Source organism: Ochlerotatus camptorhynchus, unplaced genomic scaffold (assembly GCF_037179485.1).
Source record: "Ochlerotatus camptorhynchus isolate MF236.1 unplaced genomic scaffold, CSIRO-AGI_Acam_v1.1 ptg000036l, whole genome shotgun sequence".
NCBI lineage: Eukaryota > Metazoa > Arthropoda > Insecta > Diptera > Culicidae > Ochlerotatus > Ochlerotatus camptorhynchus.
The window spans coordinates 2,987,438-3,015,120 of record NW_027040527.1 but is presented as its reverse complement, the minus strand read 5'-3'; the positions used below and the strand labels follow the sequence as shown (position 1 = coordinate 3,015,120).

Genomic DNA, 27,683 nt, shown 5'->3' with positions numbered 1-27,683 from the left:
GTACGTATGCAGTCCCTTCCGGTGCTTGGCTCTCTGCACGAAAAACTTGTACAGATTCAATTTCTTGGCCACATCCCTGACCGAAGCACTGGGATCTCGCTTAAACGCTTTCATGACACGCTTGTGCTCGTGATCACTAATAGAACATCCATTCTGACCGCATTTTTACTTCCGTTTGATGCTCAGAGTTTCGTAGTAACGTTTAATCACACGACTCACCATTGACTGCACGATTGCGAGTTGTTTTCCGATGTCGCTCTGAGAGAATTGAGGATTTTCCTGGTGCTTTTCGGGTGACGCCATTTTTTTCAACTTTCGAAAAACTGACAGCGATAAAAATACAGTGTAAAAAATACACTCTAAACTACTTCTACCCAAATTTTCAAGAGAAAATACCCAATGGGTAATTTTCTACAGCATTTTTCCGGGATGCAATTTGATGTGGGACACCCTTTACAGGCATACCGCGCCAATAGTCAACCCAATCGATCGCTCTAGCAGAATGTCGTAGCTGGAACCCGTGCTCGAAAGCTGTATGACAACCTGCTGACCAAGTACGGTGGGTGCACTGCATACTTATGGATGATGAAACCTATGTAAAGGCTTGATGACTTGATTTTACAAGGCGAAGGCTCGAAGATGTGTTCCTGGCAGATTCAAATTTGTTTTTCCGGATAAATTCGCACGCAAATATTCAGCTGTGGCCAGAAAACAAAGGTTTCCGTAAGAGAGAAAATTTACAAAACCAAATGTCTCCAGATGCGAATTCTATCATACTATCACACTTTCATACTATCATCCATAACATGATGGTCCAGTGACATTTTGGCCCGTTCTTGCGAGTTGTCACTACAACAATGGTACAATGACAAAGGAGTCCAGTTTGTTCCGGAAACCCTCAATCCGCCCAATTGTCCCCAGTTCAGGCCCATTGAAAGCTACTGGGCAATTATGAATCGGAAACAGAAAGTAAAAGGCACAGTCATCAAAACGGCAGCTCAGATGAAAAATTGGTGCGATCAAATCGCCAAAACAGTGGACGAGACCGTTGTGCGCCGCTTGACGGGTCGTATTAAGGGAAAAGTTCAAGAATTCCTTCGATACCGCGGTGAATAATTCGTTTCGTATTTTTTATTAAAAAATAAGGAATAGTATGCACTTTAGTGAAAACCGTTTTCAAATTCGCAGTAGACCCAAATGGTGTTATTGTATTACTAAGTGGCCCATGCTTTACAAGGGAACATCAGAAATGTTCAGAAGAATAACAGCGAGTAAACATCAAAGAAGGTCAGGAGATATTTACAGAAATTTAGTGAGCATCAATTAACTCCATGGATGTTCACGGTGCATTGGAGAAGCTCAAAAATCTTCAGAGTGTTTGGGGAATCGTAGAGATGTTCAGTAGACATTCAGGGAAGTCCATCAAAATTTAAGCGTAGCCCAGAAGGACATTTGAAAAATTTAGGAAGTTCAAGGAACCTCAGATGAACCAAGGACTTTGCCCTCAGGGAAACCCAGAGGAATATAAGAGAAGTTCCCAAGAACTTTCGGATAAGTTCAGCAAATGTTATTGCGATATTTACACCCATTTACACTCAACCAGAATTCATTATTGTCACAGTCGAATCTCGCACACGATTTCGCAGTCCGTACAACATACTTAAAGATAAAGGTTAGCTGATATTTCTATACAAAGTGCCGTTTTGAACACCTTCATTTTTGTGAACCTTGCAGTACCTGTCAGCTGCTCAGTCGAGGGCGAGAGCCAACAACATATGGTTTGTTTTTGCTTACAGTTGAAAATTGATTAGAAGTACTGTTCCGGAAATCAATTGTTATTTCAAAGGCATATCATTTCCTCCAGTTAAACGGTAAGGAAACATAAATCATGAAAATTCCAAAGGAGAATTTGAAACCTTGAATTTAAATTTTTAATTTGCAGATAAATATCCAAAAATGGAAGATCCCTCCAGTGATTTCGATCCTGTAGAGTTTGACTGGGGAAGCCAGATATCCAGAGGAAAGATTGATGGATTCTGATGAGCTTTCGGGAGAGGATGATGGTGCAATGGAGCTGGAAACGGAATAAAATGTTGCCACCGATGCCAAATCATTGAATGATCCTGAAAAACTCGATGCTTCCATTCCACTGCGTGATTTTAAAGGCCAAACTTCAGCTGGAGAACTAGACACTTGGTTGATTTGTGCAAACAGTGTCCAAGAGTTCCTGCACAGTGTTTGGGAGCAATCCGAAAAGAACCTCGTTCGACGCGTCATAACAGTGTGTGACGATGAAGGCAATATCACTTATACCTGGGAGTTGAAAGCAATGATCGAGGAGGTTGACTTTGTCCATTATGCACTGTTTTATGATAAGCAAAATCGAAGAACCATAACGGTGGACAAGTTGCCAACAAATATTCTCCAAAACTGGAGAACGAAGAGTAGTGTTGAAGTTTTGCTGCACAGATACTCCCTCACTGTGAACATGAAGACGTGGAAGAAAGTGGAAAAAGCTCTAATCTATACCAAAAAACCGCGGTGGTGCTGCGACGACGGAATATACGCAAGAAATGGCGAACGATTTGCGTCAGAAGTATGGTCATATTTGGAACGGTCAGGACATTGCTTGGAGTATCTGGGCAAGCACCATACTAGCTGCACCAGCTCATCAGCAAGACATCAATCCACCGGCTAGCTGTTTAGACCTACTGTCAATGAGAGAAAATGAACAAATGCGACGAATCAGAAAAGAATATCGTGTAGCTCATAACGTAAACGATGGCTATCAGTCGGAGGTTAGGAAAGTAATGGATGCGTTTTCAGAGTTAAAGGAAGCACCTCTACAACAAGCTTTGAAACTTGCTGTGTTGGAAAGGCACATCGAAAACTTGGTTTTTAGAAGTCAAATTGAAGAATCGTTCATCAGTTCTGCTGAATCAGCCTTAGATGCACGTGAGAGCGAGTCTTCGACATTCGTTCCCTAGTAGCACGCATGTCACAAATCGGTTGTGGCAACTTCTATACAACTTAAATCAGTCATAAACAAGTTGCTGCAACTTATTGTGACGGAAATGTGCTACTCCAGTTGCATCTAGCGTTAAGGAAGCCGAGGACGTTGAACACATCTAAGGTTAAATGGTAAAAAAATTTGCCCAAGAATTTGAATTTGTTGTGCAATATCCGAAAATAACATAAACAACATGAAGCAAGGCATTGACTTTTCTTATTCCATACAATACGATTTATGCTTTCGCTGGTATGCGCTACACTTCTTGTGGTTCTCTTTTAATTAACAGTCGTTTGACGTGGGATCAAATTTTCCACCTTTGAGGTAGCCACATTTTTTGAACGAATTGTTCATATTGTAGTTTGAAAAATGTTTCATAATTTTTGCTACCGTGAACTTCAGTTTTGTTTTGCCGTTTTCATCGTACTCTCGCTGGAGGCGCTTTTTGCACAATCCAAACAGCACTTCGATCGGGTTCATGTGAGGACAGTAAGCAGGTAGAAAAATGAGATGAATACTCAGTGTCCTGAAATACTACACCAAGTTGGGGTCGCAGTGGATCCGAGCTCCGTCTAGGATCCACACGGAACGGAACCCTGGATGATGTTGTACGTGTCCACTGGTGAGTGCAAATCGCTTACAGCAGTCAACAAATTTCGATCTCGTGAACGTTCCTTCTGTGTGGCAAACTTCCACCATACCTTCCTGTCCAGCGAAGCACAGTAGGGATTCCCGAGGTTTTATGACGAACTCACCTTTGAAAAGGAGTCGTTTCCCTCGAGCACCAAATCCTTTCGTTCGCAGCATAGCTTTATTGTCAAAGCTGACTTCATAACTGAGAACATCATCCTGCTTTATCTGTATAGCTCGCATTCAATAGCTTTCCACGTCATTCCGTCGTGATGAAGGATTCTACAAATCGATGACACAGAGGTGGTTGCATGGAAGTGTTTCAGAAAAAGTTTTGCTGCTTCATCCAGGAAAGTACAACTGAACTATCCAACGACGTTTTTCGGCACCAATTTTTTGTGCTGTTCTAGCATATGCTGTTCGGTTGAAGTATCCATCATCCTCGTATCGCTGTATCCAGTTAGAAATCGTAGTTTTATTTTTCTTGTACATTTTGGCGAGTTGAATTCTGCTAAGAACTAAAAAGTAATAGCCGTACAACACATGATAGACTGTGTTAGTCGAAGCTCGCCGGTTCTTCACTTCTGCTATGATACTGGCCATGCCGGATTCCACTACAAAAAATCCTGTTTGGGAATAAATATAAATATATTTATATTACACAGGTTTACCAAAAAATGTTTGAACATAAACAAATTCCTCAGTCGAACGAAACGTCACAGATCTGCCACTTTGACAGTACGAAATTCTAAAAAGGGCAGTGCACGGTTGTCACAGAAATCTAATTGTCGTAAAAAAGGCAATAGATAATTTAAATTAATATTAGTTAAAGTTTAGCGAACATAACATAAACGCAGGAAACATTAGAGCAGTAGGCCGTGTTAACAATTCTTCGAAGCAGAAACGAGATCTAGATTTGGAAACTGGACTTAGAAGTGATGATGGCGAAAAATGAAAGTCAAACTAACATTGGCACAAGTATCTCCACAGGTTCACTCCTGGAATTCTGTTCAGCATTGTAGTGACCTGACCGAGGTTTCAAGCCACGGCCGTTTGTCTCATGTACATGTATGTGTGCGTTTTTTGATCATTAAATAAGCTCTACACACTGACTTAAGTTTACACAAGTCGTTTTGTATTATACGACTACACGCTGAATCAAGTTTATTCAAGGTATAGTTATCGTTATATACTATGGTTATTATTCTATACCAATTCTATCTACCGCAAGCAGAGCGGAAAATTTGGCCGATGAGAGTAACTCAGTAACTGTGTTGAATGCAACTCAAATTTGCAAAAGGTGTGGTTATTAAAATTTGTTTAAATTTGACGAACATTTGTTGCAGAAAATCTGACTTTCTGTTAATTAGTGATGCTGTTTTTACTAACCAATATTTTAAAACAAAAATGGTCATATCTAAGTTATTTAAGTTATTTATAATTTATATTTGCCTAGAGTTCATATTTCCTAAAATCTTTAACAATCTCTTAAGAAATTGATTAACAGATCAATCAAGAACGCATAGAACAGGGAATAGAGGTACAGTATCTGCACGCTGTATGCAAATGTGTGTTTATACTTTTTAATCCGACATTTTGCAGATTAACGATCGAGTTGTCGGATTAGCAAATTTCGGATGAGAGGGCGAATACTGTAGTTAGAACGATCTCAGTCAATCCATTATGTGTCTTTGATCGATATATCGAACTGAAGGATTTGATAATTCGAATGATTTGTGATCAAATAATTCGCTGCAGTTTAATGCAGGGGGTACTGAAATGCGTAGTTTTCAAGATTAATGCATAAACGTACGAAGAGGTATGTAAATGTTCAGCTCCCTGGTTCCGGTGGACCGTTAAGTGAAGTTATTTGATGTTTACCTGCTAGCTATGACGTTGAATCCAGCAGTATAAATCGAAGATTTCCAATTCGTTCTAGTTTTGGATGAGTTTTATTAGTTTTCTTCGTGGTGTTTTTTAAAAAAATTTCCATGCCATCCAACCCACGGCTCACGTCAATTCCTAACCATTCATGTGGGGAAACCAAACTGCCCATCAATAAAAACTAATTACCCCTAGCAAATCGAAACGATTATACCGCCCTGAAAGCCCGTGTACAATTTCATCTCACCACTTTTTCGGGATGCTGCCCATCCATGCATATATGCACACAGAGCAATTCCACGCCGAATGACGAATCGATCTGTTGTGACCTTTTCCGATTTGCACGAAACTTTGCATAATTGTTTGTTTTGATTAACCGTTCACATTTGAGCTAAAATTCAGCCATTTTGAACCTCGCAAAAAACTTCAAAATTGTGCAAAGACTGTACTCGAAAAAATGATCACCAAAAGTCGGATATTTTTGATACTCTCGGGGAATAAATAAACACATATTAACTATGTTTTTGCAAAATTAGTTTATTAAACCTCCTCTCCTAGGCTAAATTCCTGCACATTGGAACGCTACCCATCAAATCCTGTGCAACACTTGCACCATCTTTCTAACACTGTTTCATCCACTCTTTCTTCAATTCCTTGTCGTTTTTTAAGACCTTGCCCTTCATAATCGCCCAGAATTTTACTATTGGGCGAAGTTCTGGCGAGTTTGACAACATCGTGGGACCGGAGGAAGGACAGCAGGCGCTTCTGGAGGCATTCTTTTTTATATATTTGGCCGTTAATGGTGCCGGTCGTTATGTACGGCTTGCTGTATTTGCCTGCCACACTAAGTACTTCTTGGCAAATTTTGTCGACCTTCTTCTTCCGGAACTTTCTTCGGAATATCCAGGTGGGACTTGCCGACGAAAAACTTCAGGCCGAGAATCTGCTTGGCGTCCACTTAGATGTACGTCTCGTCGTCTGTTACAGCTTCTTGGCGCAGAATTTGGCCACCGTATTCTGTTTATCGGTTCGGTTAGGCGCCTTCCTTATCCTGAAGACACGAAGTTCGGCCCGCTTCATTGTGTGCTGGATGAACCAGACGGAATAATTGACCTTCTTGGCCACGTCCCGAATCGAAAGGTTCTGATTGCGCTTGAAGTAATCCCTCACCTTCCTTGCGTTCACGGGGTCGGTTGTCTTCTCTTTTCCTCTATGATTAACTCGTCGCTGAGTCGTATGGGTCTTCTTGAACGATTTTACCACACGGGATATGGTCAAATTGTCGATTCCAAACTGTTTCGCGATCCACCTGTGGGTTTGGCCTGGATTTTCCACGACCGGTCCCATAATTTTTGCCGAAGCACTTCTTGCTTGGAAGCCATCTCGATAACCATTTGACAGATTGGGACGAGATTTTGCACATGTTAACATTGTACTCTAAACTAATTTAATTTAATAAATAAATTTCATCAATTTTAACCCATGCAATAAAAAGTTACACACAAAAGAAAGTGTTGCATTTTTTCCAAGTACAATCTTTTTTCGATATTTTTCAACAAATCATAAATCGAAATGATGTTGCAGACAAAGTTGTTGGAAAATATAATTACTTTTTAGAAAAAAATAAACACGGTGGAAACATTCTAGTAATTTTGGGTAAACAGTAAAACATAATAAAAAAATAACCATCTTCAATATAATTTAAGAAATTTATTTATAAAAAAATATTGAAAACGGTTAGTTTTTAATTTATTTAAGTTTAAACCACTTTTTGGTATTTTTTACTGAACATTACTAGAATCGTTTACCGTGTTTATTGTGCCTGATACGCAATTATGCTATCTTCTTTGAAATTTACAAGTTGGGCACTTAAAAATTTATAAAAATCATTGAGCAACAAGTTTGGGCCAGATATATAAAATTTAATTTTTTTTGAGAAATTGGGCTGTTTATTTTCTTAAACATACCGGTTTTTAAAAATCATCTCAAAGAACTTTGTTTACTGAGCACAACGATATTTTTATCGGTCCCATAGACATTCATCTCGATTTGTAAATCAAGTTTTAAATTTTCGATACTAAGTATATTCGCTGACAGCTCGCTCCCATACAAAGTCCTACCAACAATCAATACGAAACTAACGATTTTAAATTGGCTCACTGCTAGACTATCCTATTGGTCCCAAGCAAACGATTAACGTTCCCCATTCTAGTCGAAATTCTAGTACTACGCAATGTTTGTTTTGATTCGCTATGAAAATTTGACAGATAAAATGAGGGGTTATTGGTTTTTCCTATGCTTCGAGGGGTGAATCGATTAGCTTGGGACCGAAGAGAGTACCAGAGCTGAGCCAAAAAGTTGAGCACGTTTCTTCGGGACCTGCTGGTCTTAGAGTTACCTCTATGGTCCTACTGAGGGGTGCTAAAATGATTTTTAGTGTATCAAAATTGATGAAATGGGAATCGTCGTGTGCTGTGGAAAATTTTCAGCCGTCAATTTTTGCTCCGTTTTTTCTCGACTTTTGTGAAGTTGTAATTAGTGTTCCTTCAACTAGGGTAAATGTTGGCTTCGGCACCCATTGACTGTTTTCGGCAACCAAAATTTAAACGTTAATTTCACTATGTTTTCCCATCAACGCACTTCCCTGAATGTGTCTAAACGATTGTTTAGCCTTTCAGCTTCAATCTGATTATATTTGAACGATCGAGCAATCCAGTAATGCTACATTTTTCTTCAAATAAAGCATACGCACTACAAAATGGGGTTGATTTTGAGTTGCCGATAATAGAACAGCAGGTTAACACGCAGTTCTAATGGGAAGGTTGCTGAAGAAAAAGAGGCTGCCGACAATAGTCACACTCACCTGAGAAGTTTGGAGCGTTGTAAAAACGCTTTCAAAACGTTTTGAAAAATTCTGTCGATTGGAATGGATAGAAAAGCAAGCAGCAGATGAATGTAAACAAACAGACAGATCATATATGTGCGTGACGCTGAGAAAATTCTAGTAGAAGTGCAGACGCTGCTTAGATTGACGGGAATACGTAAATTCCCCTATTTGTTCTATTTGCCACCCGAGAGTTCTTCAACCACTGATCATCTCGGGACCTAGCACCAACAGCTGGCCTTATTAGTTGTTCTTTGTGGCTCTTTGTGTTCCTTACAAGTGGGTCAGATTCTCCGATTGGCAGCCTAAATCCATTCAACCAGAATTGTGCTTTCATCATCTGGCCGATCAACTGATTGGCCATACAGGATTTGTGGTTCGCTTGTCCGATACTAAATAGGCAAACCTATTTTTGAGCCCAGTGAACCCCAATACCCTTGAGTATGGAGATCACTGTAACAAGGCATCGTTCATGGATCGATTTGGTGAGTCCGTTCCAATTTATTCTGGTGCTAATAATGCGTTCTGTTGTGTGGTGTTGGGAGATGCCCCTATTGGAAAGAGATTATCTATTTCCGAGAGTTCCGCGGAAGAGTCTGCCCCTCCGTTTTTGGCCCTTCATACAGTAGATTCATACGGACATATCAAGACCAACAATTGAAATGGCCTTAACTCCATTTTGTAAACAAACCTTGTAAGGGCATTTTCTCGCGAACCGAAGTCCGCAAAGGCAAACCAACAAAATGAACAGGTAAGGGAAATTCTCCTCTACCCGATTGTGGTTTAGGTTTGCGAATGAAGGTTTCGGTTCGCGAGAAAATGGCCTTACAAGGTTTGTTTACAAAATGGAGTTAAGGCCATTTCAATTGTTGGTCTTGATATGATACGGGTGAGAGGAGAGAATGGTGAAAGTCCCTGCGCTTGGACCACAGAGCGTATAGGGCGTAGTTGTGCCAGGTTGGTCGTGGCATATTTCGAGTATGAGAGGTTGCTTAGGGGTGCCTGAGTGAAATGCAAGTACTTTCAATGATCACCCGAGGTTGTGATAGTAAAGATGTATAACCATATTCTCGTTTATGTACGGGTGGGTTTGACATACAGAAACCTTACTATTTGATTTGGTGTGGGGGATGGGGTTAGGGTTTGGACGGGCATGTGGATGATAATTTTACGTTAGGATAAAGTTGAAACAATAATGAGAGATGTATCGCTTCAGTTTGGGAAATATTGCAACTCGCAACCGATGGACCATTCTGAAGGTCAATATTACCGTGCAGGCACCGTGGGTTGACAGGAACCAATAGCGGACGGCTTGAAAATACTATCAGTTGAAACTGTGTTTTTGAGATCTATCTCTATGTATTCTTTGGTGTTTCCTAGCGGATAATCAAGTTTGTGTTCGCAGAGTGAGGCAATGTCACTGAGACACGATATGGTAACTTGGGTACTTATACATATAAAAAAATAAATAAAAATAATAATAATAATAATCCTGGTTGTGTCTCTTTTTCGTTTGCATGCATTCCGGTGTGTGGTGGTGGTGAGTGAACATGATGAAGAAGAAGAAGATGACTTTATCACAGAGCCCCGTCTCGAAAAGAGTGTATTGTTGATGGACATGGTCTACGATTCAAGATTGGTTTCTGTGATGATGCGTATCACACAAAAGGTAAATAAGTAGCAAGATCTTCATCGAAATGTAAGTATTATTGACAATAATCATAACAATCAACTCGTATATACATTGAAATACATATATAAAAGGGAAGGGACGGTCCAACAGGGCACCCGATTGAAGCGATTTGGACGGGGAGAGTGGGAATGCCAACTCCCGGTTTATAACATTTCGTGGATAAAGGACGGGCTCTTCTCCCCACTCATTGGGGCATCTTCTTGTTTGGGGGCTGGTCTTTTTGACCAATTGGCTGATCAAGTTGCTGGAAGGAGATTTTTTATTGTTCCGTAGATGCGTATAGGCGACTTTACCTAACGATCTACGCAATCCGTTTTTGGCCCTTCATACAGCGACATGTTGAGGACAATCAGAGGTTATTAAGCTTGATCACGACAAACAGAGAAGAGAGCCCACTGCTGTCGTACTTAGTTTCCGTGCTACAATGGGTGGTAAACCACTATCATCATCTATCAAAATTGATGAAATTTTGGATTTCGGTTCCATTTGAAATGCAGATTACGAATATGTATTTACCTTAATACCCTTAAGCAACCAAATTTTCAATTTTTATTCGTTAAGTTTTATACATTTTTTTTAAATTTTATTCCCAAAATTACTTGAATTATTTAACCGTGTAAATTTTTCTTGAAATGGAATTATTTTTTCCTATGACTTTATGTCAGTCGTTATTTCGATTGGAAGTGACTTTTTCAAGTTACGATTTGTTGAAAAATATCGGATTTTTGAGAAATTATAACTGTCGAAGTTTAGCTCAATTTAGCTGATTGACCATAACAAATAATTATGCAAAGCTTCATGCAAATCGGACAAGGTCCAGTCTGAAATTCATTTTCGTTAGCCTTTTGGCCTGGAAGTGCTCCACATGAGAAAACATGATCCCTCCGGGGCACAGTTGCTACATTGTTCGTTCAAATCTCACGCGCACCTCGCGTTGTTGTTAGCATCACCATCATCATCATCATCGAGCGTGAGCACGGCGCAATTTCCTACGCTTATGATATATTTTATTATTCATTTATTCAGCGTATATTTGGGAGAAGCGCCTCCAACCTCGAAAAGCAAGCAAGCTCCGGAGAACGAACCACGTATGCACGATTCAACTTATTAATTGTATTAATGTTGGAACATTAGCGGGACGAGCGGGGCGAAACGATGACACCGCCCGCTCGGGGCACTCTCAACGGTGGGGAGGAGCCACTATCAGTTTTAGGGTTTGCGTGTTCATGCTGCCCATTGGTTCGCTTTGGTTTATTTTTTTTTCTTTATTATTAGTACCGTAATCCGAAATTGATCACCGGGGTGAAAGTGATTATTATGGGTTGCGTTTTTAGCTATCACAATTTTGATGATAGATATCGAAAAAAATCTTTATAGAATTTCATCAAGAGACTCCAATGATTGCTGTGTTTTACATTACAAAAAAAAAAGGGATTTTACTGCATAATTTACAAATTAATTTAACTGACGTTCAATAGCATTCAATAATGGCACAAGGAATTTTACCATATGACTCGAATTCAGGGAACCCACATTTAATAAAAATCGTTACTAGAAATATCCATGAAAGTCATTTGAGGGGATGAACAATTTCTCGTGTTTGTTTACTCGCTAATTTGGTTTTGCATCTTTACCGTCTTCCTCTCACCTCGTCACAGTGCGGCACGAGTGTGTGTGTGTGTGTGTGTGTACGTGTGTGGGTTTAAGACAGACGATAAGGCGTCTTCTGACATAGGTAAGGGTCCAGCAGTCCATAAATCACCAGACTGTGGTAATCGTCCACCATGTTTTACTGCTGAAGAGCACGCGTTTACACAACCATTATTCACGCACATGATCCCAAGAAGGAGACCCTCGTCAAAAGGTTTGAAGGTGTGCAAGTGTGGTATAAGCTTGTGGGTCATGACTTCGGTTGGAAGTTATTGAAAATTACTACGTTTGGAAGCCCAAACTTTAACTCTAGGAAGATAATCATAGCGGAGAGAGGTGAGTTCAAATAACCTGTTTCATAACTTTTCCAAGCTTTGAAGGTTTCATATTCGTTGGTAGGGGTTCACATCTCCGAACGTTACTAGTAGAATCGGCGACGCATTAAATTAGCTAAGAAATTGCTTTACATTTTTATGAAAAAGTTAGTGCTAGAATTAATTATGGGGCATTCCGCACCAAGTGATCGAGAAAAAATACCAAAGTGTAATCAATATTTACGGAATATAGGGGAAATGGCTCTAATTTTGGCCTATGGATTTAAGATTGGGCCCCTCGCTAAAAATCTGCTATTTATCAATAAAGGGTGATACGGTCAAAATTTGGTCAAGGGAAAACGCGTGTAAATCGGTGAAATCGTTTATTTAAAAAATCAAATTAAATTTCTTTTTCAAGTTCAATTAGTATAAAATTCAGGAAAAATATTCAGTTAGGCTTCCGCTTTTCCAAATCCGAATTGCCGGGCCTTACGCTTGACCCCTGCCATCAGATTTTGTACAGCCACCTTGTCCACCTTCTTCGCCGCAGAAAGCCAGTTTGCCTTGAACTGCTGCTCGCCCTTAGCAGTTTTTTTGGTCTTCTTTAGGTTCCGCTTGACAATAGCCCAGTATTTCTCAATTGGGCGGAGCTCTGGCGTGTTGGGAGGGTTCTTGTCCTTGGGAACCACCTGCACGTTGTTGGCGGCGTACCACTCCATGGCCTTTTTACCGTAATGGCAAGATGCCAAATCCGGCCAAAACAGTACGGAACAACCGTGTTTCTTCAGGAAAGGCAGCAGACGTTTATTCAAACACTCTTTCACGTAAATTTCTTGGTTGACAGTCCCGGAAGCTATGAAAATGCTGCTTTTCAAGCCACAGGTACAGATGGCTTGCCAAACCAGATATTTCTTTGCGAACTTTGACAGTTTCATGTGCTTGAAAACATCTGCTACCTTTCCCCTTCCTTTTGCCGTATAAAACTCCTGTCCCGGAAGCTGCTTGTAGTTGGCTTTGACGTAGGTTTCGTCGTCCATTACCACGCAGTCAAACTTCGTCAGCATCGTCGTGTACAGCCTCCGGGATCGCGCTTTGGCCGTCGTATTTTGTTTATCATCGCGATTTGGAGTCACTACCTTCTTGTAAGTCGATAGTCCGGCTCGTTTTTTGGCTCGATGCACGGTTGTAGACGATACACCCAGCTTATTTGCGGCATCTCGGAGAGAGAGGTTAGGGTTTCGCTTGAAACTACCGGCAACTCTCTTTGTCGTCTCAGCGGCTTCCGGTTTTCGATTTCCCCCCGATCCAGACTTCCTGGCTGTCGACAAACGTTCCCCAAACACTTTAATTACATTTGTAACGGTTGATTTGGCAACTTTTAGCGATTTTGCCAACTTTGCGTGCGAGTAGCTCGGATTTTCGCGATGCGCGAGCAAAATTTTGATACGCTGCTCTTCTTGCTTGGACGGCATTTTGACAACTGAAGAGTGAATTCCAAAATCAAAATAGGAGCAACATTCTACACACACACACCTTCAAAATGAGGGGTGTTCAGGTTTTTTAAATGCAAAATTGAAAGAAATACGTCAAGTTGATATTGACCAAATTTTGACCGTATCACCCTTTATTATCTAGATGAACGCGTCATTGGGACGGTTATAATGGATTGGTCACTATTGAAAAATTAGTCGATTGCTGAATTTATGTATGGGCCCAAATTAGGGGCATTTAGGCCGACATTACAACCATTTCCCCTATAAATCTTCAATTAACATTATAGAGTGTTTTTATGAGTAAAGGAACCTAAATATGAATTTGCTCTTTTAAGAGCATCCACACCGGTGCGTTACTATTTGGGTTTCTAGTTTGAACACTGTACCATTGCTAATTAGTTAGCACCTAGTTTACACGTAGGGTCGTTGCAATCACGATTGTAAATTTACGTTTTCGACTTTATCACCGGTAGTATCTAAACTTATCGTCGAACTTCGAGCTAAAATTGATCACAGAGTTTCGTAATTGTTTTTTTTTTCGACTGTATTGATATACCTAACCAAAAAGACTTTAGATTGAAGGTTGAGATCCAACTACAGACATAGGCACTCAAGAAACGGTCCTTTGGAAGATCCGAACATCCGTAAAGGTTAATTCGAAAAAATGATCCATAGATCAGCGATTTTTTTTTATAAAATCACTTGGCATGCTACATGGATGCATTTGAATCTGGGACCAGCATGTTCATACTGGTGGTCACGCAACGGTCCTTTGGGAGATCTGGAACATCCGTAAAAGTGGTCAATTCGAAAAAAATGATCATTCATATGCCTCTCGTTAAAAAGTTGCGCACCAAAATGCATAAAGGCATTTTTTGATGCCCATCTGGATTACTAGATTACATATTTTACTAGATTACATATTTAGAGAGGAGCGGATTCAAAATAAACTGCCTTGGCCACCTATGCCTAGGTGATTCCTAGCAACACTGCCAATGCAATCAAGATAGGCACTGCTCGATTGGCTCTGGCTTTGACAGTTCGTTTGGCTCACAACAGCCGGGTCCGCTCCTTTGTTATACTACACTCAAAAAATAAATCACATTTCCGATGGAAAATATCCATTAGAATTTCACATAACTTTCAGGTGATCTCATAATTGGGAATTGCACCACGAAATCACATGAACCTTATGTGTCCAATGAAGTCCATGTGATTTATCACATAGAATTCATGTGATCATATGAATGTTATGTGAATTTCAGATAAAAATCATTAATTTTGTTATTGGAAAAATATCATGTGCATTCCCAATGGAAACTATATGAAAATTTTTTTTAGTGTAGACCCTTTCTAGTGGAAATATTAAATATATTAATATGTGTGATATTTTCGAATCTTAAACGCTGTCCAGACTGGAGAGTTATAACATATTATAACGGTTGTCAAATAATTGCAACACAGAAACCACCATCAAGGTAGTCTGACAGTTGTATTTGACTATTTCTCGCGTCACTTTTCAAATAGACCAATGTAACAAATGTAAACAAATCGAGTTAAGCGATACAAACTATTGCTCTTCTATCATTGTATGTGATACAAAAACACCCATCCAAATTAACTTTCATTTATTTAAGAAAATCTTAGCTCAAAAATTGTCCAATGTACAGTTTGAAATGATGGGTACATGATTGTTTCTTCGGTCATTCGGACTGCCTAACATGATTGGTGCTCGTTTTCTAAAGGCGGGGCCAATCTAAAGTTAGGTATTCCTATGAAATCTGTGAAAGGGAATCTAGTATCATGTAGATCAAAACGTCCAATGTAACACTCATTGATTATGTCAGTGAGAAAAATCGTCCAATGTAACATGTCCGATGTACAACGCGACTTGTCAAAATGTCCGATGTTGTTTTTTCTATGTTGTAGCATGAAATTCAAAGTTAAATTGTGATTTTATCGTTTCTACTGAATTTTCAACGTTATTATTCACTGACTCCATTAAAAATAGTATTGCAAAATGTATTGTTTCTAAACAGTTTAAATAATAATATGTCAAACTTCAACTTCGATTTTCTCAAAATGGTGGATATGTTACATTGGTCTATTTGAAAAGTGACGCGAGATTTTTGGTTTTAAATGTACATTTGACGTTCGTTTAACCAAGAATGGATTTCACTCGAGAGGCAAGTCATTCTTTGATGATCTTGCTGACCACCGCCACCAGAATCCGCTCCTTGTTCTCATAAATTCGGCATTATTTGGTAGCTGATCTCAGTGCACATAATCGGCTGCACTTTCGTTCCCAGGAAATAGTCAATCATTTCCACGAATTCTTCATCGTCTGCGAGCCAATGTGCTGTCTTCCGATAGAATGGGAATTCGCTGACTACGCCGCCCCTGTAAACGGATAAACGGAGTCCTAGAGTGATTCCTCCGCTAGATTCGCCATGAGCCTGCAACTTGAAGAACCTTTAAGAAGCTCTGATTGTTAGAAATTTGGAGATGTTAAAAGATCTTTAAGAATAAGTTTCGACAGCTTCAGGGCAATCTAATAGATTTCTGGAAAATTTACTTCAGTGAAGATCATGAGCTTCAGGGCAGTTCCGTGAAATTCAGGAAAATTGCAATTAATTTACTGTTGTGCCCAAAACTTCAATTAAGCTTAAAGACCTATGGGTAAGTTACGTGAACTTCCTGTAGTTTCTGACAAATTTAGGGCAGTTCATGAATATCAGAAAAACTGTGAGAACTTCAGGGACGTTCCTAAAACTTCAGGTTAGTTTCGAGAACTTTATAGCAGTTCCATTTATTTCAGTAAAATAGAGGGAACCATCAAGAAGTTCCGAGAACTTAAGGACAGTCCTAAAAACTTCAGGGAATTAACGTAAAAAAATAAGAAAGCTACAATGAAGTTCCAAGTTTAAAGAGAAGTTTAAAGATCTTCTGGGCAGTTCCTTTAATTTCTGGACAATTATAGGAACATCATCAGGAGAATAGCGAGAACATTAGGGAAGTTCCATAAGCTTCAGGAAACATTAGAGAGCTTTAGGATTTTTAAAGTAGTTCCAGTGCTTCAGGAAATTTTTTATGAAAATATGAGAACTTCAGGGATATTCAGAGAATTTTACGAAAGTCGAAAGAATTTCAATAAGTTCCGATAAATTCCGGACAATTTCAACCAATTTCAGAAAAACTTCGAGAATTTTTTTTTAGAAGATCCGAAAATTTTAAAGAAGTTTAGAGAACTTAAGAAAACTTCAGAAATATTTCGGCAACTTCAATGGATAGTTCTATTTAGTTCAGAACTTAAATAGGATTGAGAGAACTTCAGAAATGCTTCGAGAGCAGAAGGACATATCAGAGAAATTAATGGCAGTTCAACTTATTTCAAGGAAATTGAAGCAATGTTTAAGAAGTTCTGAGGCACTGTAACGATCAGGAGTTTTGTAAAAAAATGTTTATAACACAGACAAACATACATAATTCATTGAATAATTTTCAATATAAAACATCGTTGCTAAACACTACCGCTATCTGTTGAGTATACTGTGATGGGTAGTACGCTGAACAGATCGCGGTAGTGTGTAAACGTCAAACGCAAGGGTTATTGACTATGCGCGCCACACAGGTGGCGGTACTACCAACTACAAACATTTAAATTGACCGTTAAATGCGTGTTCGATGAACAAATTGCCAGTTTTATGTCTGTTTGTCTGTGTATATAATGTAATAGGTTAAATTGCTTTGAATTAAATTCCTTAGTGTAGGAAGTAAGAAGACACAAGTATTTTTGCTGAAATCTTTCCTATGACGGGTCCATTTAATTCATGGATAAGGTAGGAAAGGGACAGCCGCACAATTAAACGAGTTAAGTTATCTTTCGTGTTTTTAGATTCACGATGGGTTTCGGGAAATTATGGACTTCCAGTTCGTCCGAGTTTTACTTTACTCGATCATTTCGTCCGTGACTTCCCAACGATCTTCAAGTATATAATTTAAAGTGATGTCAAGTATTTAGATTAAATAAAGATTTTTGTTCGTTCCCATGGCGTGTGAAAAGCCATTGTAGCGAGCTCCATTGATCGGATCACCATCGACGATCACTAACGAGTGCGTCGAACCCGTCGATAGGTCATCGACTGTGACCATCACGTAATCCAACAAGTGAGTTAAGCCTTCTTTTACTTTGGAGTGTAGCGTCCTGCTAGAGGGCCCCGGAGTGATATTTTTTTCCAGTCTAAGACTGATGAGCGAATAGCGCCGACCTTCCGTGACACGCTTTTCCGGAACTCGTGATGTGGCATTCCCGTCTGTAAATTCATTGTCGCCAGAGCAGACTCGTTTGGAGCTGAGTTGCCGATACAGTGACGTCACACACATGAACAGATAAGAGCACATGAGCACTTGTGATAGTTAGGGAGAGAGAAAGCGTACACATATAGAAGAGAGGAACGAACACACACAAGCAAATATAAATCGATAAAGATAATATTTAAATAAACCTACGTATGTTAAGTTATGCTGAGATAGGTATAGTAGGTTAAGTTAAGATATACCGCCTGAATAAATGTTTTCGTAAAATAACCATCTCTCTAGCGTTAATTGATGTAATGTATTCGACATCACTTCGCGTTCTCCGTTGTAGTTTTCGTGTCCCGTCCACTTCCAGGTCGGGGCGACGTCTAGTGACAAGTGACGAGACTACCGATGAGGATAAATTCTCTTCCGTAAAGGTCTTAAGGTATGGGTGAGCTCTCACCGACTCTCTGAGTGATTATCGTGTTTGTGATTATATGGAGATAATAGGGTTTTCCCCTTTGGACGGTTAGTTGATAGCCGGCTTGCCTGATCCGTAAATCCTTTCTAGGAACTTTAATGGACTCGCCCTTAGGAGAGTCTCAACTGGGCAAATTTACATTGGGCGTGTGGTCTCCCTTGTGGAGTGGCGCTTAAACCACACGTTTTTAGAGGACTGGCTGCTAAATTTGTCGAAATTTCATCAATGTGCCAAGGCCTTTATTTAAATTTCAGAAACATAAGAGATGTTACATGAGCACCTCGAAAATGTGAAATCATTTTAAGAGAGTTCCATGGTTTTCATTGCAGTATAAAGAACTGCAAAAAATTGCAGGAACTTCAGCGGCGGTCAGATTATGTTCAAGAAAATCGCGAGATCTTTTAAAATGTTCAGAAATCTGCAAGGACGGCTAAAGACTTTCAAATAGGTTTTTTGGCATGTTTATTATATTTTAAGAAGTTCTCGAAACTTCGAAGATGATCAGAGATCTACATATCTGTTTCTATAATTTAAGTAAAATTGCAGGATCTTTCAAGGAGTTCAAATAAATTTTTGAATATTCCAAGAATTTAGAGAATTTTGCGATACTTCAGAAACTATGTGGGTTCATCAGGGAATTTTTTGAAAATTATTAAAATTTCCGGAACAATAGAAAATTTAGTGAACTTCAGGAAAGATTCAAAACCTCATAGTAGTCCAAACAAGTTCAGGGAGAATGAGTGATTTTTGACGAAATGAGGTGAGCTTCAATGAAGTTTTCAAAAAATTCAGTAAAAACGCGGGAAATAAAAAAAAAGATAATTAGAAACTTAAAAAAAGTCTACTGAACTTAAGCGAAGCTCAGAGATCTTTCAGGCAGTTCCCATTAGGGGTCATCCGGTACCATTGATTATAAAAAATCTAGATCCTTTTTTACTAATTTTCCACATTTACGGATGTTCCGGGTCTTCCAGAGGAACACTTTGCTGCCTCTTTGATCCAGATCTAAATTCATATATCATTTTGAACAATTTTCAAATGAATAACAAAACTGACATTTCAAGATCAACAATTGAAATGGCCTTAACTCCATTTTGTAAACAAACCTTGTAAGGCCATTTTCTCGCGAACCGAAGTCCGCAAAGGCAAACCAACATAATGAACAGGTAGGGGAAATTCCGAGGGAAATTCTCCTCTACACGATTGTGGTTTAGGTTTGCGAATCATGGTTTCGGTTCGCGAGAAAATGGCCTTACAAGGTTTGTTTACACAATGGAGTTGAGGCCATTTCATTTGTTGGTCTTGATTTCACGGATAGCAACGCTTGGTTTGGTTTTTATCGCGCTGCTATATTTGTCAACCAGCTGTTCCCCGAGAGGCTGATTTTTGATTCCCGCTCAAAGTAAGAGATCTAATTTTTCTCGCCTACTGTTTCAAATTTTGTTTTGAATCAAGAAATCATGAAACCAAGCAAATGATTGTTTACAGTCAATTTTAAGTTCAATTTTACAACTAAAAACATTATTGGAATTTTTCGACCTATATGTAAATTGGAATCCTCAACAATTATTTTCAAAATAATTAATCATTAAAGCGAATGATAACATACTCAGGTCGTCCTACTCATGCAATTACTTAATTCTTTACACTAATCCGACAGGAGCCAATTTGGCAATAATTCAATCCATTTTAACACCAACACGAAAAAAACAAACCTGTCAGCACGCACCAATCAGTCCCAGTTGTACCTATATTGTATGGTAGGAAGCTTTCCCTCGTGCAGTTTGCCTGTCGTGATTCCGAAGTTTTCTTTGCTCGCTTGTTTCACACTGGCGTTTCTCTTCTTAATTCTTTGGAGTTTCGATTGCGTTTCGTTTGGTTCCTTCGTCAAATTCGCGCCCCAACTCTGGTCGATTCCAGTTACCCAAGTCTTTCGAGTTTCTGTTGTCAGGGATTGAAGCTCTCACGGTCCGGTCGGGGATCTTTTCTGGTTAGAAATTTCCCAACCTTCCCCACCCTAATAAAAAAAAACCATACCCGAACGATAGCCCAAATGATAGATCTATTCCAAAAATGGTTTGGATGTTACCCTGAATACTGTCGTGGTTGTTAAGCAAAATAACCATACACATTTTATTAACAGTGATGAAACGCGTGCTATCGTGTTGGAAAGCTCATTCTCAAACCCTGACCTGACCAGGCCAACCGAACCCGTTGCGGTTGTTTGATTAGCTTTTCATTGATGTTGGTGCGTGTGTAAAATAAATAAAATTATTGTAATACACTTATCGTGTGTCCCTTGTGTCGTCTGTTTCTTTCTGGGTGCCCCCGTCGTCACCGTGGCAGCCCCAGAACCACCCAACATGGTGTTAATTAATTTGAACGCGTTCCCTGTGTCAACAAACGAACTGCGGCACCAAAGATGACGACGTCGACGACGACAACGAGGATGAAAACGATGACGTGCCACCACCTCTGGACAAGTCGTCTGTAATGATTCTCGGTACTAGAAGTGAGCGAAGATGCGCAGTCACGAACTTCAATGCAACTCCAGCACCATCACCACCGGTTCGATTGATACGCGGTATCGCTGGTCAGTAACAGGTGATAATCAATGATCAATTTGTAGCTTGTTATGTTCGTGTTTTTTTGGGGAGACGGGCAGCGGAAAGAAAGTCAGCTGATGGTGCCTCAAGACGTTAAGACAAGGAATCCAACCTGCTTAACGGTTGTTGTGCGGCATGAAAAGGTCACCATTACGGTGCGCGTTGAAGTATTTCCTAAAGAAGGAATTGGTAAAATGTCAGTTTGAACAGTTCCATCGTTGATTTTCAACGTAGGTACTTGAACTGTGATTTGAACGTCCCGAAAGTTGCTTGTTGTCCACTTTATTCGAGCATTTTTTTCTGTTTGCTATCAAGTCACTCAGTACTATATCGGAGATGATTTGAATACATCTTACTTTTTGTTTATCTTTTCCTTGATTTGTTTTCCAATGCTAAAGAACGCCAGGGAGGCAACTCCCACACCTGGACTCTACCGATCGACCCATCATCAACTCATGGACCGGGGACCAACGGCTTGGTTGTTCAGGCAAACGACTCCAATGGAAGATGACAGCTAGGTTGGAGAAACTTTAAATTGTTGAAATTAGTTGAAATATGACAAAGTGAGATTCATAAAGAACCAAGTAGGAAATCAACTGGTGAAGCAGATATAATCTTATGAGAAATGTTGTTTACCGAGAGAATTAAATTTAAGCATGTTTTTTTTCTGATATAGCTGACATATTGTATGTTTCGTTGCTTTTGCTCATCGGATTACCATCAACTGCCAAAGTCGACTATCATGACCGAAAAAATCTCACTCAAAAAAAAAAAAAAAACAGTCTTCTAGTTTTGCAAATCCCACGTGCATCCACTTTCGTCGTGTTATTTTTTATTAAAGCATTTGCTTGAAATCTCCAGACGATGCTCACCGGCCGGCTGACCATCCATGGTCCATAAATGAAAATTTATCTCCCGGTGATTAATAACTACACACCATTTCATGCCACGTTTGCTCGCCGCCACTCTGGTTGACCGATAAACCGTCCACATTACGCACATACATAATTAATTTTATCTCCTCACCAGGAACCAACCAGCAGCAGCAGCAGCATTGGTACTACATTTTTGCCGAACCGATATGATGATTGATCATCGTTCACGCGCGTCTTGTTTGTTCGACAAAAGTTGTTCGAGATATTTTTTGCTCTCATTGCACCATGGGAGAAATTTGTGCTGAGACCAAAACGATGCACTAAATTTTCGACTTTTGACAGGCCATCATACGGACGGCCCCCTCAGGATCAACCGGTCAGTCCTTACATTTTGTTTTACGTGACCAAAAGCCTCGAAATTATCGGCGATAAATTTCCCCCATCCACCCCACGTTTCTCTCTCACTAGTATCACCAGGAATCCATCTGTAGTGATGCTGCTGCTTGCTGGAAAAACTGGACCCAAGTCGCAAATTAGAAGAAGATTTATGGAACCTTTGTTTCTTCCCATGAGCTTCTCAAGGGGACAAACTCAATCCGGCCAAGTCACAGAGTCACAGTCTAGTCTAGAGAGCAGTGGACGAATCGCGCGGTTTGGTGGTACCTTCCGACCAATAACAGCCATAGCTACAAATTAATCTGGTCTTTGTGTTGTTGGATCGATGTTTTTTTTTGCTCTCTCAAGGGGACATAAATCACGTTTGATTGGGTTGAACACGAAACAAACGGAAACTGGCCAACGGCGCACAGCTGCAGTACAACCTCAGCAGTCAGTGGTGCGGTTGATTGAGCGGGGATGGTATGAAATTCCAGCTGAAGGTCGAGTTCATAGGTAGTGGATACCATTGATGACACCCTGCCTAGTGGCTGGACAATGTAAGTACAGGGGTAAAACTGCGCAGGCCCTGACCGGGGTCCACTATTGACTGTGATGGTGCAGAAATTCATCATCGCGGTCGATGATCGGAAGGAGAAGAATTTTTTAATGGGAAAAGTTAGACGAAGAGGAATGTTTTGTTTTTCGGGGTTGAGTACTGCAAGTGACTGCAATTATGGGTGTGCTTCAGGGATGTGAACTCTGAACCGGGGAAAGGGAAGGGGGGTGCATCGGAGTAGCAGCATCTTCTGGTGGCCAGGTCTTGGTTGAAGCTGAACTTCGTAGTCATCATACATGGATGAATCATGCACTGTGCAGTCACGTGAGGATCAACATGCTATTGAAAGTTAGACGACGAATAGGGAGATTTAGATGCATCGAATGGTTTTACGTAAATCGATTAAAAACAATCATGCAAACACTAATGAATTGTTGATTAATTAGTTAAGTAAACAGATCTTATGCCGGTAGTATGAATTGAATATCATTTTAGATTCAGATTTTTTCTAAGTGTAGTGGTAAGCGTGACTGCTTTCTCACCCCAATGGGTCTGGGTCAATCCCAGCCAAGGTCGGTGGGATTTTTCTAAGGCATATAAAAAATCTCCGGTCACGTCTTCCTTCGGAAGGGATGTAAAGTCCCGGCCCATGTGTGTTGAATGGATGCGATATCCTACGCAGGGGTGGAAGCTGCCTTCCTCCACATTCAATTGCCGTCAATGGATGGCAATCGATGTCCGACGTTAATTGGCACTAGATTGCGGAACAGAGACCGACGTTAAATAATGAAAAAGAAGAAGAAGAAAAAGGTCCGAAAGATCTCCAAATGGATAAACTCTATAAGGCGATCATCGATCCTCCGACCGTTGGCATTAGAAATCTACAGGCGCTGGGGAAAGCTGCTGCTAATGTTGCAATCGCTGAAACGGGCTCAGGTTATCGTTGCCGTTTGTGCGATTCGGTTCTACAATATTTTGGAAAGCAAGATTGCTGGCAAATAAATTAACGAAAGCGTGAAGCTGGTCATCGATGAGGGACGGGAAAAGCTCTTCCGGTCAGTTGACCCAACTAACGATTTGTTGGAAAGTAGTAAGCCATGAGGAAGACTTCAATCACACATTTTCATTATCCTAACAACCACTGTTGACTTAAGTTCAAATCTGTTATCCGATAATTATCGCTGTGTTTGATACTCCATTTAAAGCCTGGTACGCAGCTGAAAAGTAATGACGTTTTTACGTGCTACGGGATAGGACACGGAACTACTTTTCCTTAGCATTTCTTGACCCAGTACGCAGTTCTAAAGAAATCGGTAAAGGAAAGATCGATTACATTAGTATCGTGATCAACATGTAGGTAGCGCATTCTGAATGCAATTTCACTTTCCTTGCGGAATAATGGTCTGATCAATTATACCGTTACATAATTTTAACGTTTGTTGTAAAAATTATGTTTTCGATGCATTTTAACAAAAAAAAACTGATGATTGTTGTTTTTAAAATTAGACGACACCCCCATATGATCTCAAAATTTAGCAAAAGACACCTCTCTATAGCTGTCAAATTTACTTTTAGGAATATGCCTCAATAATTACTTTTCCGTAAGTAAAAGGAAAAGTAATTTTTGAGGCATACTCCCAGAAGTAAATTTGACAGCTATAGGGAGGTGTCTTTTGCTAAATTTTGAGATCATAGATAGGTGTCGTCTAATTTTAAAATCAACAATTCAGTGCTAACATTTGAAAACGGCGCAAAAGCCATTTGTAAACAAATGGTTTGTGGGCCCTTTACTCGCTACCCGAAGAACGCCCACGCAAACCAACAGCATCGTCAGGAAGGGGAAAATTTCCCCTACCCGATGTTGCTGTTGTGTCGCGTGGGTGTACTTCAAGTAGTGAGTAAAGGGCCCACAAACCATTTGTTTACAAATGGCTTTTGTGCCGTTTTCAAATGTTAGCACTGAATTATCAATTTTTATGTTGTTAAAATGCATCCAAAACATCATTTTTACAACAAACGTTAAAATTACCTAATGGAATAATTGGTCAGACCATTATTCCGCAAGGAAAATGAAATTGCATTCAGAATGCGCCACCTTCATATCGATCACGATACTAATGTAATCGATCTTTCCTTTACCGATTTCTTTTGAACTGCGTACTGGGTCAAGAAATGCTAAAGGAAAGTAATGTCTTTAGCATTCCGTGTCCTATCCCGTAGCACGTAAAAACGTCATTACTTTTCAGCTGCGTACCAGGCTTTAAATAAGAAACCAGTATTCTTTCAAGAACCTTTACAAAGAAGAGTTCCTACGGTAATTTGTGAGAAGAAGTTTCAGTCAACTCCTAAGGTGAGCGAACTGTCGATGGATTCCGAACCAGCCGCCTGAAACACGAACTGAATTCGTTAGTTGGGTCGAGATGGTGGTTTTTTTTTCAATGCGTTTATTTTTCCAGGCTCATTTACCGTAGCTTTGCGGAGCCGATATTCATCGTTTGGGTACAAAATTACTTAAAACAAACGTTAGTAAAGCGGGGGCCGATTACTCGCGGCTTTCTCGAGGTTAGGGGTAACAAACGGGTGGCAGGGTAGGGATTCAGAACACAAGGTTTTTTAGAGCAATGTGCTCTTGATCTAGAACTAAGCGACATACTGGAGAAAAAGACAAACATGGGGGTACACCGATGGAGACCTAGCAACTTGAGAGAACACAAGATGACACTAACTACTAAATCCTCAGATCGATCCGTTTTAAAAACACATAAATTAAATTAAAATATTCGAGATCTCGGTTCGCCAAGATGTCTCTAACCGGCCGCATAGGTTGTTTTCCTCGAGCCCTGAGGGATGCGGATAACTCGGATCTAGCAACACAATGTAGGGTGCATGACCAAAGCACGTGGTCGATACCGTGATAGCCACTACCACAAGCGCACAAATTGCTGCCTGCGAGCCCGATTCGGAAGAAATGCGAGTCTAACGAGTAGTGATTAGACATAAGCCTTGACATAACACGTATAAAGTCACGGCTCATATCCAATCCTTTGAACCATGGCTTGTTCGACACCTTTGGGAGAATAGAATGGAACCATCTTCCCAGATCACTCTCATTCCATTTTTGTTGCCAGTTGGTGAGGACGTGCTGACGGGTAATTGAAAAAATTCCGCAAAGGCGATTTGTCGATCAAAAATATCGCCTTCCATAGCGCCCACCTTAGCTAGCGAGTCCGCTTTCTCATTACCCGGAATTGAGCAATGAGATGGGACCCAAACTAAGGTGATAGTATAGGAGCAGCTAGATAAAGTACTCAACTTAGCTTGGATTTCGGTCAGGAAACACGAGGAGTGCTTCATCAGCCTCATTGATCGAATAGCCTCCAACGAGCTAAGGCTATCAGTAAAATAAAATAGTGATCAGATGGTAGTGAGGCAATTTGCTCTACTGCGTAAAATATGGCTGCTAGTTCCGCAACGTATACGGAACAGGGTTTTTGCAGTTGATATGAGGCGCTATGAAATTCGTTGAATACTCCAAATCCAGTGGAAGCGTTTATAGTTGACCCATCTGTGAAAAAACTCTTATTGTTACTGACATGGTGGTACTTGTTTGCAAAAATTAAGGGAACTTGAGATGGTGGTTAAACCTGCGAAATTCGACTATAGTAGCAATAGTAGGGGAGGATACGGTTCCATCCGTTTCACTTCCTTTCACAATTTTAGAAGAAAGCATCACAGTTAAAAGCATTGATATTTTTTTGATATATCAAGACCAACAATTGAAATGGCCTTAACTCCATTTTGTAAACAAACCTTGTAAGGCCATTTTCTCGCGAACCAAAGTCCGCAAAGTCAAACCAACATAATGAACAGGTAGGGTAAATTATCCTCTACCCGATTGTGGTTTAGGTTTGCGAATGAAGGTTTCGGTTCGCGAGAAAATGGCCTTACAAAGTTTGTTTAAAAAATGGAGCTAAGGCCAGTTCAATTGTTGGTCTTGATATATGAACAACAAGCAACAAGCACCCTGTGGGGGGTTTGCCTGTTGTAACCCGAGAGGATTACAATACCAATATCACCATTACCAATACCAATACCAATACCAATACCGGAAGTACACGGAGATAAATTTGCCAAGATCGTTATTGCAGCTTTCTATGCTGATGTACGATGGAATGGTCGGTGTGATCAGGTGAAAAATTATACATAGCTCGTTTTCACGACGTCCTGATCCAGCTACATCGAATGTTTTGATTTTACTATTGAACATCCGAACATTAGTTCATCAGCTGTTCTCTCACTTCCAGCGCAGTAACAATTGTCCTGCTTTTTGTATTTACTGCTACTGATAGTGTACTGCTGAGGCCTCCCTTAGGGTAAAAAGGTAAATGAATCATTAAACAATGACGATGTTCCTTTTTCCTTTGGTTTGTTTTTTCCGTCGATCTTGTTTTCCGTGCTGAGCACCAATGCTACCGACGTGCCAGGAAGCCAGCTCCCACACCTGGACCCTACCTATCGATCCATCAACTCATGAACCGGGGACCAACGGCTTTACTTCCCATCCGAAGGAAGGCGTGATCAGAGATGTTATGCCTCAGAACATCCCGGCGGCGTCGACTGGGATTGAACCCAGGCCTGCTGGGGTGAGAGGTAATCACGCTTACCACTACACCACCGGCGCCGTTGACGATGTTCCTTAATAAGTAAAAATGCACAAATGCACACATTGATTTACTGAACATTTCGGCTGATTTCATGGTACTTATTAACCTTTCTACAGCAGCAATTACACTTCAAAATGGTGCAAAGCGGTGCATACTACGGAGCATTTTCAAATGCTTAATGCACAGTTTTCTCTATTTTACGGAGCGTACTTTAAATATTTACTGAGCATTTTAGGATTTTTAACGTATTTTGATCTATCATTTAA

General features: G+C 40.2%; 1 protein-coding gene and 1 pseudogene across 3 annotated transcripts in view; one reads left to right on the top strand and one right to left on the bottom strand.

Moving 5' to 3' along the window:
• Hr38 (Hormone receptor-like in 38) overlaps positions 1-27,683 on the bottom strand; it is a 422,270-nt gene that overhangs the window by 86,290 nt on the left and 308,297 nt on the right. The gene's annotated exons all lie outside the window — the stretch shown is intronic.
• On the top strand, positions 2,129-3,132 carry LOC135709706 (uncharacterized; annotated as a pseudogene).